This window comes from Melozone crissalis, unplaced genomic scaffold, assembly GCF_028551555.1.
Source record: "Melozone crissalis strain CALT ecotype California unplaced genomic scaffold, PUWL_Pcris_2 ptg000012l_1, whole genome shotgun sequence".
In the NCBI taxonomy this organism is placed as follows: domain Eukaryota; kingdom Metazoa; phylum Chordata; class Aves; order Passeriformes; family Passerellidae; genus Melozone; species Melozone crissalis.
Genome location: NW_026535790.1, coordinates 4,455,550 through 4,469,782, shown reverse-complemented (window position 1 = coordinate 4,469,782; position 14,233 = coordinate 4,455,550). Strand labels below are relative to the sequence as shown.

The window sequence follows — 14,233 nt, the reverse complement described above, 5'->3', positions numbered from 1 at the left end:
TAAGAACTTTAAAAGTTTTACATTTGAAGACAACAGTATTTCATTTCTGTATCACAGTTAGCCTATAACATTAATAACACTAGCCTCATGTCTTTATAAAGAGATCCATTTTTCCATTTGATATAATAAAGAATAGCCAAGCCTGTTCATTTACCAATTAAACAACTTCTGACTAAATGTTTACCCCATACCAAAACTAATTCTAGAAGAGGAAATTACAATCTTTGTCAACCTTTATAAAAAATGTCCAGAATGAGAAGTTGCCTGAGACAGAATTAGAGGCCATTAGTGCAGGGACTACCCCAACCTCAGGTAAACTAATTTACAAAATAAAATTATCCCACTAATAAGCAAGGAATATAAAAATACTCAGTCAAAATTTAATTACCTTTCAAACTACTCCATCATTCTCCCACCAACGCATGTACAAGCACCTGTCCAAAACTATTGCAGGGATTTTATTCCTACTCATCAGTCCTTGATTTCCCAATTTAAAATAGGGTGGATGAATAAAAGACATTCTTCTGCACTTTGTACTTAAGGGCATTTACAGCCAATTTCAGCTAATTCAGACATCAGCTCTCTGACCTCAACTCATCCCAAACTCAAGAGCTTTTAAGAATTCACACAGGAGTTAAGTCTTGGTGCTCGACAGGCTTAAAAGAGAAAACTGAATTTTCCTTTGTAAGAGGCACTCAGTGTGTCTGAAAAAATTAGAACTTTATATTAGCAATCAAGCCCTCTCTAATTTAAATCCCATTTTTGCTGCTGGTTTAATGTATGGCCTTGAACAAGAGATTTTCATTGCTTCATTCATCCATCTTTAGCAGGAAACCAGTGTCATTTACTGACCTCACAGGGTTAAGTCACTAAGATTTGTTTGTATATCTACAATTTAGCAAGGTTAATGCTGCACTGAAACTGGCCCTGTTAAACTTCTGTGGAGGTTAAAACCTCTTGTAAATGTGTCTAATTTTAAAATGGTCCTGTTCCTTTCTTATTTCTTTTACCTAATATTTTCACTATTAAAAAAAAATTTAAATCCAGATGAAGCAAAACCCAGGAATGACTGGATTACACCAGAGACATTCATTAAATGTTAAAGAAGCACTTTTAAAACTTGTGTGGGAGGCAGCCAACCTTAAATTTTTTAATCAGCTGTTTCAGGAGGGACTTGAGCAAGGGGTGAGGAGGAACAAAAGCAAACCCAGCTTCTGCCTCTGTTAGCATTTTCACTGTGCTGGTTTTGAAGCACAGGAGCTGGTTGGGGCTGGTCCTTGAGCCATTCCTTCCTGTCAGATGCTGAACACGACACCAGAGCCAGCTGCTGTTCAGAGAGAGCAGCAGTGGCACCAGAGGGACCAAGGGGGGATGTCCAGGTGCATTTCATCCAAAGGGTTTTGTGCCACCCCCAGCCCTAAACCAGATGTTGCTGAGACCCCCACTGTTCCTCATTAACCTTGACAGCAGTTCCGCGAGGACCCCAATTAATATTCAAAGCGTCCACACCTAGCGCTAATTACAGCTCATATTTAATTAAGAGGGTTGAACTTTTCCATTATTTTTACCGGCAACTCCAGACTTTTTAGATTTATCACAGAATGGCGAATTGTGCAGGCAATTTCAGAACCTCCACAATGCTGAGACTCTTCCACCTCTTCCATTAGACTTGTTCAACTAAAGTCTATTAATAACTGAGACCCAATTAATAAGTAAATAACAAAGGGTCAGGGATTTATCTCTTTTTTTTTTTTTTAACTAACTTGTACATATTCAGAGATTTACAGCCTTGCCATTGAAGAAACCAACCCCACTGTGCTTACAGCAGAAAACTGACAGACAAGATTATCAGTGCAAGCTCTGCAGGTTCATTTAATTGTTGGAAGACAGGGGACATAAAGAAATTAAACTTGCACATGCTACTGCAGGCCCTAAGTTTAAAATGATAGTGACAATAAATCTGAGATGTTCATCCCTTAAAATAAGTGACTACTGAAGCTTTTCCTAACCTTTAAAATTAGAGTGAATTTATTATTTATAATTAATTCAACAGACAAGGTATTGCAATGTAATATAAAAACCTGTATGCTGAAACAAATTCTTTACTATTTATTTGGTTAATAATAGCAAAGCCAATTGTTCAAAATACTAATTTCTGTCAAGAACAATGAAGTGTCAGCTATCACACATTTGTGCCTACATGTGGTTGATGGAAACTCCAGACTTCACAAGAGATACACAGATTTTAAGGAACCAAAACTTCTTTAAATAGAATCACCTAAAATGTTCCTTTATTGTACTCTTTAAAATACAGTGAACTGAAATGAATAAAAGAAATAACAAATTCTAATGCATTAAGTTGAAAATATGAAATAGCACTAAATGCAAGAGGAAATATTGATCCTAAATTAACCTATGAACTCAGGGTAATTTCAAAGCTGTGCATGACAGTACACAGGCATGGCTTAACCCCACCCAGGCAGGAGAGGCTGAACAGAAGTTGTCCCTTCAGACTCAGTTCCAAGTATCTTTAAGATTAAATGACCCCTTAATGCTCACTTTTTGCATGTTTTTTTAAAAAAATGGTTGTTGGCAAGAGCAAGGAGAACAAAGGATGGCAGACAGTCAGGCTCTGCTAAATGTTCTGGCCCGAGTCTTAATGAAAACCACATTTCAACTGAAAAATATGCTTTACGTGGCAGTATATAAAATCAAATTTATTGCTTTCTGGTTAAATGTTGAACTCTAAAAAACAAAACAAAAAAAAAAAAGGATTCCAACGATGTAGGTAAGTAAAGATTCTCCTATTTCATCCATATTATCCCATCTGAAGAAAAGCTTAGAATTTAAACTGCTCCTACTATCTCAGATGACTTTTCAGCATCTCCTCCTCTGAAAAGATTTCGTAATTAAGAAAAGTATAAAAAGTGTCAAAACATAGTAAGGCAAGCATGTTATGTTTGTACACAAAGGAGAGAGCAGAGAAAACATTTCTTAAGCAGTGTTTCTTTTTCTTAAAAACGCATTTGCTGCATAAAAATGTATTCAATGAAAACCTTTCTGCTTGCCTGTGTTTTGAAGTTGAACTCACAGTTTATTGTTTGTTTTGCTGTATTTTCTGTTTGGTGCATTTTGTTTCTTTGGCAAGAGATATTTCACATTTAGAGAAAGCCTCCTGTACTGTAGTTAAATGAGCCAAACTGCATCGTATCCTTAGGGCACAGAAACAAAGAAGGAAAAATGCAACGTTTCTCTGCAAACCTGCTTGTTCTAAGGGCTCAGATACATCTAGCAAAACCACGATTCCCCATAGCTTGCCCTGCTTCAGATTTAAGCATCAAAACACTGCTTAGAAGCCTTGCATGCAGTGGTGCAGCTGCTTATAAGAATTACCCTGGCTTGACTAAAAACCAAGAGTTTCTAGTGAAAATAAAAGTGAAAATAAAAGTGAAAATAAAAGTGAAAATACCTGCTGTACCATGGTGCTGCCTCTATTCTCCATAAACTTAGCAGCTGCTCTGCTCCCAGGCCATGCAGCATGTGCCCAAGAGGAGCATCAGCGCTGGCTGGGGGCGTGTGAGCAGAGCAGGGCTGAGGGAGCTGGGGGTGCTGAGGGAGGGGGAGCCCATGCAGGGCTCTGTGCCCTCCCTCCTGACATCCCAGAGCTCCCAAACCCTGATGGGGCTCTGTGCCCTCCCTCCTGAAATCCCAGTGCTCCCAAATCCAGATGTGGCTCTGTGCCCTCCCTCCTGACATCCCGGTGCTCCCAAACCCTGATCCAGATGGGGCTCTGTGCCTTCCCTGCCCACATCCCAGAGCTCCCAAACCCAGATGTGGCTCTGTGCCCTCCCTCCTGAAATCCCAGTGCTCCCAAACACTGATCCAGATGGGGCTCTGTGCCCTCCCTCCCCACATCGCAGAGCTCCCAAACCCTGATCCAGATGGGGCTCTGTGCCCTCCCTCCTGACATCCCGGTGCTCCCAAACCCTGATCCAGATGTGGCTCCTGCAGCGGGGCTGTGTCCCATCAACCACAGCGGGCCACTCCTCTGGCTCCTGCTACTGCTGCTGGAGTGCACCACTGAGCAGATGATTGCACAGAGAAGGAGGGAAAAAAACACAGCTTGACTGCATTAATAGCTGTTTAAAAAACATTGGAAATGCTACTGTGGAAGTTGCCGGAAGCTGGAGGTTTTTGTTTGAAAATTAACACGGCTGTACTCAGAGACCCAAAGCACCCTGAACGTGCACGGCTCTGGATTTGTGATAGCTACAAGGTCCTGTTACAAATATGCATTTCCATAGGATTAATTCCTCCTCCATGTGGCAGAGTTAATACCAATAAGGTTCTGATTTTAAAACTGCCGAATGCCACAAGCAAACCTTCGATACTGAACTAGCCTGGTTTAGATTAAATCTACTTTATCCTTCCATTCAAATGAAATATTGTTTCCTTTTTTGTTTCTTTTCATGGCATCCCTCTCGCTTAGCAGGGGAAATATTTCAGAATTGCTACCAAGGTTTAGTTGTGTGAGGTACTTTAAGCAACCTAATGCTTCACTGTTAGAAGAACTTTGCTAGATACTCCAGAGAAAGCCTCAAAATGATTGAATTCTATCTAAAGAAATAAAGAAAAGAAAAATAATTTTTAAATAAACCAAACAAAACCAAACAACTAAAGAGATTCAGACAGCCCCAAAGAATATACATTTATTGCCACTCTGCTGCAGACTGCCAACAGACATCAGGGTTCAGAAGCAGGGCAGACACGTAACACCGGAATTATTCTAACAAACCTTCCAATTCAAAGGGGTGGGCAGAGCAACAAACAGTCATCAATTCATCATTAAATTTATATTCCAACTGAAATACATTGGAATTCTTTAAAGTGGCAGTGTAATTCTTCCAGGTTTGTTGCTGGCACTCCCCAGTTAATGATAATAAAAGCAGCCACTTCGGATTTTTCAGAAGGAATCAGACATCCAGCCACACCGAACTGATAATCACAACTGACTGACTCTGAGAGCTTTCTCTGTTGTAGCTTAATTATCTGACCAGGCCACTTGACTCGCATCATTTGCTTCTGCAATCACACAAAATGAATGCTCCAGCCACCCCTCTCTTTTTTGGAAGGTTCAGGGCAAAGCCATACTCAGCTTTCAAAAGTAAGAAGGATAACGCAGAATAACTTTTTTCAGAGAGCATAGGGGGAAAAGATCACAGTAAATAAGCAAAAGAGAATTTCTTTGCTACCTTGACAGGAAAGTACCATTTCATTTCTCCCATTGCAGAGGAATATTTACTTTTGGTCTCTTTTACATATAAAATACTGTATTTCAATAAAAGTCTGTGCTCTTGCTACTGCTGTGGGTGTTTGATAGTGACATGTTCACTCTGTGTCAGTGCCTGAGATATGGAAAAGAATTCCAGCAACTGAAACCTCCCGACAGCCTGCAAAGGACATTTACTTAAATTTCCCTGAAAGCAGCAAACCACTTGCCAAAACTTAGTCTGATTTCACATAACACTATGGACACACCACTACACATGGAGAAATCTTTCCCTCCAACACCTTCACTCCTCCCAGCTGCTGGAGCTTTCCACTGCCTTTATTATGCTGTCATTTATTACCAGAGCTTTCCTTATTCTACCTAAATATGGCAAATATTTATCCTGCTATTTCCAGTGGTCCAAGTGGACGTGACTCTGTCACACTGATTTGTTTTGCTTCCACATTAACACTTAAATCTTTCTTTTTAAGATTTCTGCCTCTCCCTCGCTTTCTCCAACTCTGACTCTTACGGTCTTCCCGACTGCAGCTCAAACTTGCATTCCACCAACCAATATTTCCCTTGGAAAAATTTTTATGTCACATTTGAAAAACAACTCTCCAAAACGGCCTTAAGAGCCATACAGCAAGACACTCTGAAGAACTCAGATATATCTACGCTGACAAATGATTCTTAAAACTTCCTTGAAAAGTCTTAAGTATAAAAGGATCTCATCATTATCCACAAGTCAGTAGAGCAAACTCCACCTCATTTGTGTAACACCTTTACTAGAGCAATGTGAGGATGATGCAGCATCCTTGTACCCAAATAGAAGGGAAAGAGGGCAAAAAAATGAGTTGGATTATTAATATAAAAGGTACATGAAAAGTCATCTGGAATATAGGATTTTAAAGGGGGTAGCAGTCAACATTTAGAAGTTTAACTCAGCTACGATTTCTAGCCCTTGGGCATCAAGACCAGGTCCAAAATTGTTGAACTGATCCTCACAAAAGACATATCTGAAGTGTCAGAATGCAAATTCCCACATGACAACAAACAGGGAGCAGTTGTGGGGCTCTGGAGTGGGCTGACAGGAACCTGGCCAAGTCCTGCTCTGGGGACAGGATAATCCCTCACACTGGCCCAGGCCTGACTGCCTGGCCAGAGAGCAGCTCTGCAGCCAAGGATGAGTCCTGGTGTTGCTCTGATTTTTTAAGATTTTCTAAGCCTTCTGGCATTTACATTCTTGTAACGAACCTTCTCACACACTTTCTGTAAATAACTCATTGTTTTGCATTCTTTTATGGAGGAGGAAAAATTTGATGGGCTGTTGGTTTGTCCAGTGCCATTGGAGAGGTGGCACTGTCACCCTCCAACCCACCGTCACTTTTGGAAAACTATAAATGTTGGAGTCAGAAAATAAAATTCCTTCTTTCTCCTTCACCTTGAGAGCAGCGGTGTGCGCTTGTGTTCTTTGTGTCCTACAGTGGCATCCTGGTGAGCAGAGCTGGGTCCAAAGCAGTGCTCTGCCTTCCAGGCAGCCAGTGTGAGCTGCTCTGCGGGCTGCACTAGCAAAGGACGGTCAGGGAGGTGAGCAAAGGGATCCCTCCTCCCTGCACAGCACTTGGGAGAGCATCTGGAACAACAGCCTGGAGTGCCTCGGGACAGGAGGAGTGCTTGGGAGCTCAGTGGTGGCTTGCCAGGGCTGGAGCACATGACAGAGGCTGAGGCAGCTGGTTCAGCACTGCCTGCAGAAGGAAGGGCTCAGACAACTTAATTGCATCTTCTTCCACTTAACCAAAGGTTACAGGGACAGGACCCGCAGGTACAGAGGGACAGAACAAGGAGCAACAGCTAAAAGTTGCCACAAGGGAAATTCTGGTTAGCTCCAAAGAATAAGATAATGAATGTGAGGGAAGTTAAGCACAGGAAAAATGCTGCTCAGAGAGGAGAATTTCAAGCCTGAACTCTAAAAGCCCCTGAGGAACCTAATCTGTGTAGTTACTCCTGATTTAAAAGGGATATTGGGATGAGATGGCTTCTGAAGTTCCCTTTCAGTCTGAATCATTCTGTGATTCCATGTGGTTTCAACAGTAGCAGAATAGCTTCAAAATGGATTTTATACTTTTATCCTATTTGATGTCTTTTTTCATAAAGGATTTACTGGGAAGGAAGAGACTAGTTACAACTTCTAGCCTATTTCCATTCTCAAGAAACAATGTTTGAGTTCTCTGAGATGTATGCAATGTTTCCTTGGAAAAATGTGTTTGCATTTGTTTAATCCACAGCCAGAGCAGTATGGAAGTGGCAACTCTTACAGTGCAGGCAAGATGAGTTTCACAAATTATTTAATGCTGTGAACTATGGCACCTTTTTATTTTCTGCCAAACATTACCATTCTCAGCATATGCAGAGGAACACTGCCGTACATCTCCATAGAAAGGAGTAGTTTTCTCTACCTTCTGCATAACCTCTAAAACAGTAACTACAGCCATATAAGTTTTCTAATTTTATCTGCATTTTTGCTTCTGAAATAGAATTTATTTCAAAGATTAAGTTATCAAAAACCTCTGCCACAGTTTAAAGCTGGATTGTAACAAAACTGGTACATCCATATTTTTCTAATAAAGTGATTTAAAAAACCATTTTTTAAATTTTCTTTTTCTTTACTGCAACACTGAAGATATGAGACATACTAACCCAGGCGAACAAGCCATGCTTATGCAGCAAGACTGTGTCTGGTGCAGACACAGCTCTGCATTGTGCTTTGTAACCCATTCCTCTGGATTCCACTGAGACAGTTCCTGCCTTGTAACCCACACACAGACATAGGTATTTCCAGAAATTGAGTCAAAAACCTTCTCTAAATGACACCTCAGTGGTAAAAGATTGAACTCTGCAGAGGTTTGGGGTCTGCAGAGAAAACTGAGCACAATCAAATCCAGAAACAGTTGCAGGTAAGCAGTTTTCAATAGATCATTTCTAGAAATCTCATAAGTTCTTATAACATAGCCAAAATTATGCATTCAAGATTTGTTGTAAGTAGAATTCAACACCTCAATTCCAGTTTACTGCAAAAAAACCTAACCTTTTCAGATAGAGCTGGTTATTAAAAGTGACTAAATGGAGCAATTGAATCTCATTGATATTAACAGTTGTCACCAACTTATTCCCATTGTAGAGGTGCCACCACATCCAGAGTTTCTGTTGGCTTTGCAATGGACACAGCACAGAATAGAGCCAAGTATTTACCCCATCTGTCAGCCACAGAAGGTGATGAACCTACAGCCATGTGCTGAAAAAACATTCTTGAAGGACATTTGTGCCAGAGAGAAAGGGATCAGAGTTTCACCTACCTAATTTGTGATTAGATGGTAATAGATAAACTAAATACCGGGCAGGGCAGGATGAGTGAAGAGTGCCACAAGGATTATACACAGAACAAGAACATGGCACTGGAGACCTTTGCAGACCTTTATGTGCTTCACAAAGGTGAAGTGACTGCACCAGAGTGAGCAGAGCCACCTCCCAAGCACTCAGTGGAGTTGGAACTGCCAATGTCACCTCTCTAAACTGAGCACTTTAAGTCACCTCTTTTAACCAGGGGCACAATCTTTCACTGCTGAGCTCTGATGGAGCCTCAGAAAAGAAAGGGGACATTTCATAATCCCTCACAGTGAATCATTTCCTAGGGCAGCACCACAACAGCCAGGTTTCACCCATGGTGTGTGATACAGTACCCCAGCACCACAAATGGGAGCTCATTACTTGACTCACCTGAAATAAAACACGGAACACAGGCAGCCAGGGAGGGAAATGAGAATGATGAGAATGCAGTGCCATAAGCTGCCTTAAGCAGCAAAGCTGACAGATCATCCCTGCTCAGCTATTTGGATACAGGGTGCTTTTGAAAGCCAGAATGAGCCGGGTTAAATGACAACAATTCCTGCTCAACTGTGCCAAATGATCAAACGCAAGCTGGTTTGTTTTATTTTACTTTGCTTAAACCAGGTAAATTTAAGAGTTTCATTTATGTGGTAAGCTCCATAAAGACAATGGCATGACTGACTTTGGGAATTTGGAGGAAGACCAGGAAAGTCAGCAGCAGAGTCAGAAAACTGGGCTTCAGAAAAAGAGACTTCAGCATATCCAGGGAAATGTTGAGAAGGTTTACCCTTAGAAGAAATCCCTAAGGTTTACCCAGGAGAGGAAACAGTCCAAGGTAGCTGCCTGATTGAGATGTCTATTAAAGAGAACTTCAGCATGCAGGAACAAACCATTCATTAGGAAAGAAGATACTTAGCAGGCTTGCATGGCTATGAAGAAGGTTAATGAAGACAGACACAAAATGTGAGCTTAGAAGTGATGGAGTCAAGGCTTGGCAACAAAAGAGAACCACAAAAGTGTTGCTTGGGTACTTGAGAACAAAAATGGGAAGGTTTTTTTAAGTCCAGTCTAGCTAGAAGTAAGACATTCTTAATTCAAAGATGTTAAAGGTAACATAAAGGCTCTTACAAGAAAAAAAAAAACAAAACAGACATTAATTATTTAACATTGCTTTCAAAGAATGTCTGTTTCCAGTCTCTGTTTTACTTTAAGATTGCCACCATTTTGTTATTTACAATGGAACATGGATGACCTGAGCTGCAATGACCAACCACCACAGCAATGCCATCTTGTTTAACGCCAGTTAAAGCAGCACTCATTTTTTTGGCACTGAAATTAAATGATGGAACATGATCGCTGATGTTATTTACTCCTAAGATTAAAATGACAATCAAAATATCATTGGGCACAAGGAACAGACAGCTTGGCTTCCTGCCTCAGCCACACTTTGCTATGCTTGTTTATCACCGAGATCATTTGCATACTTCAGTGGATGTTTATGTTAGATGCTGTTGTAGCATTACCAAGGAACTGTTTATCCAACAGTGTTTGTCATCAGCAACCTAAGGCACAGCACTGAAGGAAGGTAAAGACCTTCTCAACAAGGAGACAAAAAAGGCACTAAGATGTGTTTATGCAAAGCAATATATATTTCTAAGCAGTGCTGAATGTCACAACTGCCTAAAACAAACAAAAATCTATTAATAGTGTGTTACAGGGAATCTCCAGTTATGGAGCTAATGAACAAAATCCTTTAATGGTTCCTATAGCAAAGCAAAGGCTTGCACTGACTATACTGACTGGCAAGTTCCATGTTAAATCTCTAAAAAGCTTCTGTTACTATGAAAGGAATAGCCAGTTTTAGTCCCTGTATCTTCATTTCCACAGTCCCCCAGAATAGCGACTAAAACTGGTCACAAGTCTATATGGTCTCTCCCTGCACATCTCCTTTGGAGATTTATTTTACTACTAAATCTTCTTCACAAGACTGAACATACTCATATGACAGTAAATCTTGCTGCCAAGCTGGTCTCTGCCTGTGCTGCAGGTGCTTAACCCTGGTCAGTTTGAAAAACATTGTTTGGAACAATACATTATAATAAAACAGCATATATTGTGGGACTGGATGAAAATCACTGTTCCTGGTTTACAGTTTTATTTTGTAAGGAAGGGGTGATGGAAGGAGAGGCATTTCCAAACCTGTAGCAGCACTGAGAAAAGCTCTGGCATGTCAAGCAGAAGCATATGGCTAATCTACAGCAGGCACGTCCAACAGCGTTTGTGTTTGCACTGTGCAGGGGCCTGGACAGCAGCCACAGCATCCAGAATTAGTGAAAATACACACACCACTTCTGGGAGAGAAAAGTTATAGCATGGAAACAGTTTCTAATCAATGGGAACTGGCTGGCTTTTATAGTAGAACATTCGATTAAATAAGATAGCAGAAATATTGAGGCAGTTCTGCGTTTGCTGAGTGCGCACCCAGTGAGATGAGAACACAGCAAATGCTTTTGCATTTTAGCTGCAGAAGAAATTCTGATTAGATGCTGCTACACAGGAATTGATAGTGAGTAGGTATTCAATCAGAAAAGTGGTTTTCTTTTAAATATTACAATCACATGGTGCAGTACATCACTTGTGTCAAGTTAAATTTAATCATATCAGTGTACTTAAAGGAAAAAATTTGAATACCTGCTCATATACCCATGCCAAGAGGGATTATATGAGACTTTATGAAGCCTTTTCCTTTTATTTAATATTCTGATAGCTGTGTAGAACAATTTTGCTATGTATTATACCCTCAAACTGATCTATTCCACTGTCATTTTAATGCACAGCAATATGCCTGAACTCATGGTGACAGCATCGTGTGTCCTGCCAATTACTGACATTCTCCCGTGTAACAGCAAAGGCATTTTCCTTGGAACAGCAATTAGTTCTAATTTTAAGTGTTGCTAATTTTCCTGAGAGTAAAGCAATATCATCATCTGCTTTTAAATGTGTAAAAAACACATTTTAAAAGAAACAATAACCTATGTGCTCACTAATGCTTGCTGATTTTTTGTCAGATTTAGAATCAGGGATGTGAAGGACTGTGTTCTGGAAGAGGTGTCTGAGCAATGCAATACTGGATAGGTTTTTACTGAAATGCACTTTTCCTACATATGTTTAATGGCTTATCTGAACAACAACCAAAAATCATCACTATAAAATCCATCAGAAATAAAGCAGTTTTCAATTGCCAGAGACTAAACACAACAAAAACAACTCTGAAACGTGAATTGATTTCTGGGAAAGCAATCAAAACTGTTAAGTGACACATATGTCAGGCACGCACTTAGGCAGACTCAGTCCACCTCAGAGTACATGAAGACTGGATGGATAAAATTCAGGATCCAAAACAGGGACCTAAAAGGCACAACTCACCTCTACACAGTCACCAGGTCTATTTTGCCAAGCCTTTTAGTGAATTCTTCTCATTCAGATCCTAATTCACTTTTCCCAATGTTTTAAACCTTTCTTTCCCCTATCCCTCATCTTCACGTTGTCTTTCCTTACCAATTCCTCTTTCTACACCTGCCCACACCTATCTGAGTCTCCCCTTTAGTATTTACTGCAGCAATTGAGAATACAGTAGATACAAAATGTTGTCTGGTTTACAGGGGAACACATTAATTCTGCCTGAGTTACTGGATGAAAGCAAGGCCTGACCTCTGCATGTATGTTAACTTTAATGCAAAATATCTCATGCAATTGGGAGCTATTCTGAACAGAATCAGGCTACAGGGCTGGTATAGTTAAAATACTTTTTCATCTGCTCTCATTTATTCCAGACACCATTGTAGCCAATTGATCCAAAATATATTTTTGAACTTGACACAGCCTTGGAAATATCCATTTATTGGTCCTCATGAAAGGGTAAGTATACTAACCTATACTTATATAGTAGATCTATAAATACATATATGTATTTTGTAAATAACCACAAAGGGTTCACTGCTCCTTGGTTGACTTCATGTATTAACAAAACCATTCCATGTTTACAATACATTCCTAAATTCTACAGCTATTAATATCTCCCCTGCCAACAGTTCTAAAGAATAGTAGGGGAAAAAAAATTAAAAAAATAAAATCAGCTGGTTTCAGTTAATAAAAGGTCAAAATGGAAATTTAAATCCTTCAGTAAAGAGGTCTGCAGTGACTAACAACATCAATTAAGAAAAGCAATGCACACTAAATTAAATTTTAATGTCACACATACATATATGTGTTCATGGCATCAAACTAAGAACCAAATTCAATGGAGACTTATGAAGCATAGCAAATTGATCTGAACATGTTGTTTGTTAATAAGGATTATGAAATAAAATTTTCAAATTATTGTTTTAACTTCATTTTAGTAACACAGACTGAACACCAGTTAAACAACCAGAATTCAAGGCCTCTTAAACTCTTCAGAAGCAAACAAATTATGATATAAAATATCTCCAATTAAACAGAGAATATGACATCAATTCAAACAATTCAAGCAGTGCACACTGCAAATGCTTCTATTGCTCTATTCAGAAAAGTGAGAGCAAGGGTGAAGCTACCCTGGTTTTAATCCCACTTTTCTCCCTTTCTTGGTTTCTGACAATTTACACTATTTTTGTTTCCATTTCTTACAAATATAAACTAGTAATTGAAGAGTATAGTTTGCTGCTACAATTTTCTTGTTAACATCTTACATCCTGTGAATCTGAAAGAGCAACATCATTGCACCTTTGCAGTTAAAATACCAGTTAAAAATAAATAAACAAATTAGCAACTACACACCCTGAGGCACAGAGCCCACCTGAATGGGGCCTCCCATTGCCTTAGGTGAAAAGAGTTTAAATAGAATTACATAAAAGAAAAAAGCAAATTATTTCAAACTAAAAGCAGAGCACTCAAGAGTCAGTGCAGAAGCTCAGAGATTTCCCTTCAGCAATGCAAATTTCTGATGCCAACAAACTCCACAACAACAGTTTAACTTGCAGGTCTGCAAGTTTTTAAAATAATCTCTGGGTTTTGAAATACAAATTACTTAAGTATCAGACACGAATAATTAATCCACCCTAACAAAATCCTCTACAAAACTGTATCTGCCAGGTATGCACCATTAGTCAGCTCTATGCTAACTGCATCCTCAAAAAAAAACCCCATGGAATTTGGATGAAAACTAGCTGTTATATATGCTTTCAGGAGAAAAAAGAAAAAATATCTGCCATAAATATAAAAATAATCAGAAATAGGTGAAGATACTTAGAGGTATGTGCATTGCCATATTGAATTTCCCGTCTATTCAATCCAGCTAACATGCTCAGCTCAATTCAGAACGGGTCTCTGAAAACCAGTAGTAGAAGAGATACCAACATTCACAAATAATTATCTAAAACTAATCTCTTTTTTCATGTATGAAACTTCTGCTTCCCAGAAAACTTCATTGTGCAGGATCACCTCTGACAACCAAGCTGCCTCTCTAAGGAAAGCACAATTTTCTCAGTGACCATGGAAAAAGAGAGGAATTTTAGATGTTTTCAAGAAAGCAACCAGACC

The 14,233-nt window shown here is 39.6% G+C and overlaps 1 protein-coding gene across 38 annotated transcripts in view; it reads right to left on the bottom strand.

Annotated features, from left to right (window-relative positions):
- The window catches only part of RBFOX1 (RNA binding fox-1 homolog 1), a 1,176,073-nt gene that overhangs the window by 125,999 nt on the left and 1,035,841 nt on the right, over positions 1–14,233 (bottom strand). The window lies entirely within an intron of this gene.